Genomic DNA, 7,553 nt, shown 5'->3' on the forward strand with positions numbered 1-7,553 from the left:
TATAGGAGGGGGATCCCTGGGGGGCTCAGCGGTTTAGCGCCTGCCTTTGGCCCAGGGCGCGATCCTGGAGACCCAGGATCGAATCCCACGTCGGGCTCTCGGTGCATGGAGCCTGCTTCTCCCTCTGCCTATGTCTCTGCCTCTCTCTCTCTCTCTCTGTGTGACTATCATAAATAAATACAAATTAAAAAAAAAAAAAAAAAGAAAAGAACTATAGGAGGGTAGGGCAGCCCCGGTGGCGCAGCGGTTTAGCGCCGCCTGCAGCCCAGGGCGTGATCCTGGAGACCCGGGACAGAGCTTCCTGCACAGAGCTGGCTTCTCCCTCTGCCTGTGTCTTTGCGCCCCCGCCCCTCTCTCTCTCTCTCTCTCTCTCTCTCTCTCTCTCTCTGTGTCTCTATGAATAAATAAATAAATAAATAAATAAATAAATAAATAAATAAATAAGTCTTTAAAAAAAAATTATAGGAGGGTAAATGCCACTTTTTTTGTGCGCTGAAGATACAGAATGGTTTCAATAGTCTATTAGAACTAAGTTTCTTAAACCCCCTTTTTTTAATGAGATAAAAATCACATGGCAAAAATATACCATTTTAAAGTGTCTAACTCAGGAGTTCTTAGCATACTCAGTGTTTTGCAACTATAATCACTGTCTGATTCTAGAACATTTCCATCACCTCAGAAAGAAACCCCGAACCTATTAGCAGTCGATGCCGATTCTCAATTTTTTTTTTCTTAAAGATTTTATTTATTTATTCATGAGAGACACAGAGAGGCTGAGACATAGGCAGAGGGAGAAGCAAGCTCCCTGTGGGGAACCCGACATGGTACTCAATCCTGGGACCCCAGGATGATGCCCTGAGCTGAAGCTCAACCGCTGAGCCACCCAGGTGCCCCTCTTTTTTTTTTTTAACTCACATATCTGAACAGCCAAGAATTTAACTGAGTTTTGTTTCTTATAGCTTGTGTCATGAAAATAATATGGTGGATTGTTTCATTCATTTTACCAATGCAAAATTGTATTTTAATGTTGTCTATTCTTTTTGAAAATATAGATGCTTCCCAGATTCTAATAACCAATACCCTTCCCAATGGGCATCCTCTCTTAGCCCTGGTTGAATATTGCTCTATTTGATTAGATGATACTTAGATATTTTGTGTGGATGGCCTTTCTATAGCCAACTGCTCCTTCTGGGAGTAATTTTTTAACATTAACATTATAAATTTATTAATCCTACCTGCAAACAGATAGCTTTTCCTAAATGAGAAAATAATTTTTCACGGAAACTTAATTTAAATTTCAAATTAGGACGCAGATTATCTGGCACATAATTTTTCATCCTCCTTCTAATGCTTTGAAAAGAGTATTATAAATCACCTAAAATTGTGGGGTTGATGCTTAGCCTTATTTAGTGACATAAAAATGATTGTCCATTTTTTAGCGATTTTATTGTGGCTCAAAGCTCCAGCTCCAGGCTACATGCAGCTGAATCTGCAAATCCACAAATCTCTCCAACTGGAATCATCCATCACATACAGGAATTTTAAAGACCTGGACATATCCTCAAATGCATATGCAGAGGCCTCATGGAATACATGCATCCACCTCAGCACAAACTTAAGAATTTTTAAATACAGCTATTTATTAGTTGACAGCAATAAATCCTAACAAATACTACTGCTCCATCATCATATGCCCACATTTACGAATAAGAAAATTCGTAATCAGGGCTACATCTAATAAGAAAGATGGTGTGTATCAATAATAAATTTAATTACTATAGACAGAATAAAGTCATAAGGATGTTATATCAGTGAGGACATTCAGGTCCAAGTGAAAGAACTCTAAATCAATCTATATTTGGGAAAAAACATTGGGGAACTTTATTGGCCCACATAACTGAAAAGTCTGAGAGCTAGCTTCAGGCACTTCCAGAGCCAGGTGCTGAACACTTGTCATCAGGAATCTGTCTTGTTCCTTCTCTCGGCTTCCCTGTCCTTTACACTGACTCTAGTTCAAGCTGCCTTCCTTAGTGGAGTGCCTCCCAGCAACACCAGGTACAGATCCTCCAAGCTTCAAATCTTACAGAATGAAGAATTCTATTTTCCATTATTTCCAACTCATGTCATGCCCTTGAGTTTCCTTGGCATGACTTGGGTCACTTAGTCTTTCCTGAATTAATCACTGAAGACAGTGGGATACAATGTTCTGAGAATTAGAGAGTGATTAAAAATCCACTGATCCATATAGACTAAAAGAAGGGGAAGGATGGACCCAAGGGAAATCAGGATTCTATGAGAGAAGAAAGGAAAAGCAATGCTGGGAGAGACCAAACAACAGATGTCTAGACATATGCTTTCCAGGAACTGAATTCTCTCTCTGACACTCCTGGTGAGTAACTCAGAACTAACGTATTGTGTGACGCAGGGGACACACTTTATACTGCATGCACGTAGATGAAATATGTAGCACAGTGATGGTTATGTATGCCCCTCCCTCCGGGGGACAGGGAGGCTGCATCTATACGGAAAAGCAAGACACTAGCCTGGGAAACAACTTTTCAGAGGCCAGTTCTATCCCTGTGGATTGGTTAAACCATCTATCACTACAAGTCCACTTGTATAATTCCATTATTTGCACCTTCCTGGAGCTAGAGCTGACAAATGTGGCTGGATTACTATGTACTCATGATACAGCTGCATTTCATACTCATGGACACCTGGCACCAGGGTATGAGTTAACTTGCTTTGGAGAAGAATATTATAAATCGGTTTTCTCCATATGTAGGAGCATGATTTAAAGCAGTGAAGCAGGCCTAGAGGTCTTTGCAAGCTGATCACACAAGTGACTACATACCCTTAAAATAAAACCTGATCTTTTGGACATGCAGCACAATCATGCAATTTGTGTACTCTTTTCTTTTTCTCATAAAAATTGGCCAATGAAACTTTTTCAGTTTCCTATTCATAACTATTTGCATTCTTTGATGTTATTCTCCACAGGGGGTTTTACCTCCTGAAATTTCAGAATTGGCTGTTTAGGGACGCTATTTAATTTCAGTTCCTATATCTCACCTGTTGCAAAATTCTGAAATCTGATCGGTACTGGTTTATTTCATTATGTTGACATGCATAGTGCCTTAGCAGGTGGACAGTAGGTGTTCAGGAAGTACTGAACAATTATTTACTGGAATAATTTTGTTCATGCTTTTTCTCAAGAAGGATAGTAAGTACTATGAAGAAAGTAAAGCAAGAGAATTTATAGAAATAAAAACTGTAATATAATAGGATGTTTCAAGGGAGCTACTTTAGATTAGATGGAGACAGAACATCTTGTTGAGGTACATGGAGATATCAATGATACAAAGGGGGAAGCAGTAACAAAGATGTTACTATCCCAGGCAGAAGGAATAGCAAGTACAAAGGCCCTGAGACAAGAATGAATCTGGCTGTTTCAGGAATAGAAAGACTGGTGTGACTGACATACAGTGGGAGATAGAGGGAGAAATGAGAAAGAGGATGCCTAAGAAAGAGATGAGGGCCCATCTCAAACATAAGCAGGGATTCCCACACATGCTGGTTCACTACCTCTTCTGTTTTATGTGAAGTGAGTTTCTCAGCCAGGGGCACTCTCCTGTGTATGACAAAACTGCTGGTCAAGGTATAACAGGCAAGGAAAGCAGATCCTCATTCAGAATAAGTGCCTCTTTCTTTGGGAACAAACGCCCTCCAAAATGGAAGAAGTCCAACAATATGGACTTGCCACCATGAGGCTGCTGGTCTTAGATGTATGTTTTGTGTTGGCTTTCCCCAGAAGCCGATGCTGAGATAAGGATTTGTGCTCAGGAGGTGATTCCTATAAGCACTAGCTACTTTGCTCTAATCTTCTTGGATTCTAAGTCCAATTCTCAAGATTCCATTGCAAAGCTTGTTCCCAAACCTTCCTATCAATTTTTTTTTTAGATTTATTTATTTATTTGAAAGAGAGAGTAAGCACGAGGGAGGGGCAGGAAGGAGAGGGAAAGAAAGAGACTGAATCTCAGGCAGACTCCCTGCTGAGTGGGGAGCCCAATGCAGGGCTTGATCTCATGGCCCTAAACCAAAACCAAGAGTCAGAGCTCAACTGACTTGAGCCACCCATATGCCTCCCCTCTTTTTTTAGGATTCATTTATTTGAGACAGAGAGAGAGTGCATGCACACATGAGTGGGGGAAGGGGACAGAGCAGAGTGAGAGGGAGAGAATTCCAAGCACACTCCCTGCCTAGAGTTGAGCCTATATGGGACTCGATCCCACAACCCCAAGACCATGACCTGAGCTGAAACCAAGAGTCAGATGCTCAACCTACTGAGCTACCCAGGCGCCCCTTCACTCCAGTTTTCAATGTTGCTTTTTTCAAGTCATTAGCCATATAACTAGTGATTGGTTACAGAGCTGGAGTCAGAGCATGCTTCCTTCAAGTCAAAGTACATGATAAAAGGCATTGCTTGAAATCCTATCTACTGAGATTTGGCTTCTGCTGTCCTTCAAGATAGCTGCTGATAGGAGCTGTGGGATGCAAGAGTACACCTGCAGCCAGTAGTGAATATTGCTCAACAACTCCTATAAGTCAGGCTTGACTTTCTGCATTCTTAATTAGCCAACAACTCTTCATAAGAGCAAAGAGACAGATTGGTAGCAGCAGGGTATGGGAATAGGGTAGTTGAAGGCACAGAGTGGGGAAAAGCCTGTTCCCATAAACTAGAAGTGCCTTCATTACCTGCTCCCTTACCACCTATAGGTGATACAATGCTACTGGAAATGGTCAACTTTATGAGTAGGTGGATCAGATAATACATGGTGTCCCACTGTTTCCAACTTACAGAGCAAATGGAAGCTGTTTCTCAAAGGGAAAATAGTAATCTTCCTGAAGGGGGGTTATGGGCTTGCTCTAAAATCCTGTGGGCTTCCCCCGTGACTCTGGTGGAGACACTTGTTTCTGACTTCAATAGGTATCCCAATCATCTAGATGCCTTGAGAGCTAACAGAGCTGCCTGGACTAGAGCCTGGGCCACTGAGAGAGACCATTTTTGCACTGCTAGGTTTTCAGGTCATCTGGTACATAAGTACAAGACACCTGTGTGCTATATGCTGTCTCTAAAATCCAGGGCACCACAAAGTACTGTGCCTTTTTCAGTTGTAGCAATCTGTCCTTAACCCTGGAGGAGCTATCTCAATATGTGCTAGACCACTGAATCCCTGAGAATTTCACTAAGGGGTCAAATCCCTATATTTCTGTGAGAATCAGATTCCTCTCTTGGCATATATGTGTCTTACCAAGGCATCAGGGTATCTGGTATTTCCTGCTCCGCATCAACACAGTGAAGTATTATAACATCCTATGGTTCAGTGACTCATTACATGTCCTTGTGTAACAAATGGCTGGAGCTGACATTCATGAGACAGATTTATAAAGCTATTTCTGTCCCTGCCATGTTAAAGCAAACAGCTGCTGATGGACTCTACAAACCGAAATGGATAAAAATGCAGTGGTTAGACGAATAGTTACCTCTCAAATGCCAGAGGCTGTATTAAGCTGCTCCAATAAAAAGACCATTTTAGGAACAGCAGCTAGTTTGGATCACCTCAAGATTAGTTTTATTGTAGCGTCCACTGTCATTCTCTAAGACCTATCAAACCTACTCACTGGTCAAATGGAGTACACTGTCCATTTGGGGATATGACAGAAATGATCTGTATCTTTCTACCTTTTGGTGGTTGTACTAACCTTGGTAATTACCCCCAAAGAGATCCTGCTTTTTCATTTATTATTCTAGTAGGGAAGGAACACTACAATGGCTTCTCCTTGGACTTCTGCCACAGGAACACTTACTCCTCAGGGCAGAGACCTAATGTGGAGGTTCTGCAAAGGATGTCCATTCCATCTACACTTAGGAACTGAGGAAATAAACCATGAGATGGAGTGAAGGGAGAAAAGTTCATGGCCCAGTGAGTTGAGAGTCCCATCTGCCTACCATAGTCTCTATTCTGACCAGTGAGTGGGCCACAGTGTTCTTAGCTCTCCATAAAGTTGGTACTAATTTGGAGCAAGTGACCACTGATCCTGAAAACTGTAGATATTTCTCTATTCCAAGTATACATCACCTGAAGAAGCAGCTGGGTAGAAGGTCCATAGTACACCTATCTACTATTAGAGCACAGCCCTTAAGGCAAGCGTTCTGGTCCTGAGAATTGACTTACGTCCAAGAGTTAAGAGAGAAACTGTGATATTGGTAGCTTGATTCAAGTGCTTATTTCCTAGACCTGTACAGTTGTTAAAAAAAAAAAAAAGGGGGGGGGGCTACCTTGGTGGCTCAGTTGGTTAAACATCTGCCTTCAGCTCGGGTCATGATCTTGGGTCCTGGGATGGAGCTTGACATTAGGCACCTCGCTTGGCAGGGAGTCTGCTTCTCCCTCTCCCTCTGCCCCTCTCCCATGCTCATGCTTTCTCTCTCTCTCTCAGATAAATACATTAAAAAAATCTTAAAAATCAGGCTAAGCCCTTAAGTAAATGCCTGGTGCTCTCACACCTAGAGGCCCTAAGATTACTTAACCACAGCCAGAGATTGCTGCAGCTCAGATCATTTCCTAGTTATCACCTCTTTCTGCCTTCTCCCTCCCCATAAAGACAACACCCATTTTCACAGGTGAACCTCTAGCATATCTGACCCAAAAAGTCTAGCAGCCAGGACAGAATTTCTAATTGCTCGCAAGTCTGATGTATTCCTAATGGCATTAGAAATCAATGTTTTGGGCTTCAAAGTTAGTGAAGGGGCGGGTGGACAGAGTATAGGAAATCCCAGTCTAGCACAGACCAGCTTTTAGTGCTTGGTTCTGTTAATCAATCAGCAAACTGCCCAACAGAGCACAATGTATAGTGTATCCTGAGGGCACAACATTTAACCAGATCCAGCTGAGTAAGGAATACTTAGCAGTGAGACCATGAACAAACTTTAGTGTCTTAAATGTTTCACATTTAATGTTTGGTGTATTTCTTTAGCTCAGTAGTTCATAACCTTGGCTGCAAATGAATTCATCAGGTTGGGAACAAAGTGGGGAGCTTTAAAAAATACTGGTGCTGGGATCCTACCCTCAGAGATGCTGATTTATTAACTTGGACCTCTTTATTAAAAACAAAGAAAGAAACAAAACACCCCAGGTAACCCTAATGTATAGTCAATGATATTCTAGCTTCTTCTCCATTCTCCATGTCCTTTATACCAACAGTCAGCTCTATCCCTTAATAGTCTTTTTTTTTTTTTTTTAAGATTTTATTTATTTATTCATGAGAGACACACACAGAGAGAGGCAGAGACAGAGGCAGAGAGAGAAGCAGGCTCCATGCAGGGAGTCCAATGTGGGACTCCATCCCAGGTCTCCAGGACCACACCCTGGGCTGAAGGCGGCGCTAAACCGCTGAGCCACCGAGGCTTCTTTTTTTTTTTTTTTCAAGATTTTGTTTATTCATGAGAGGCACAGAGAGGCAGAGACATAGGCAGAAGGAGAAAGGACTTGATC

This window comes from Canis lupus, chromosome 15 (assembly GCF_011100685.1).
Source record: "Canis lupus familiaris isolate Mischka breed German Shepherd chromosome 15, alternate assembly UU_Cfam_GSD_1.0, whole genome shotgun sequence".
NCBI lineage: Eukaryota > Metazoa > Chordata > Mammalia > Carnivora > Canidae > Canis > Canis lupus.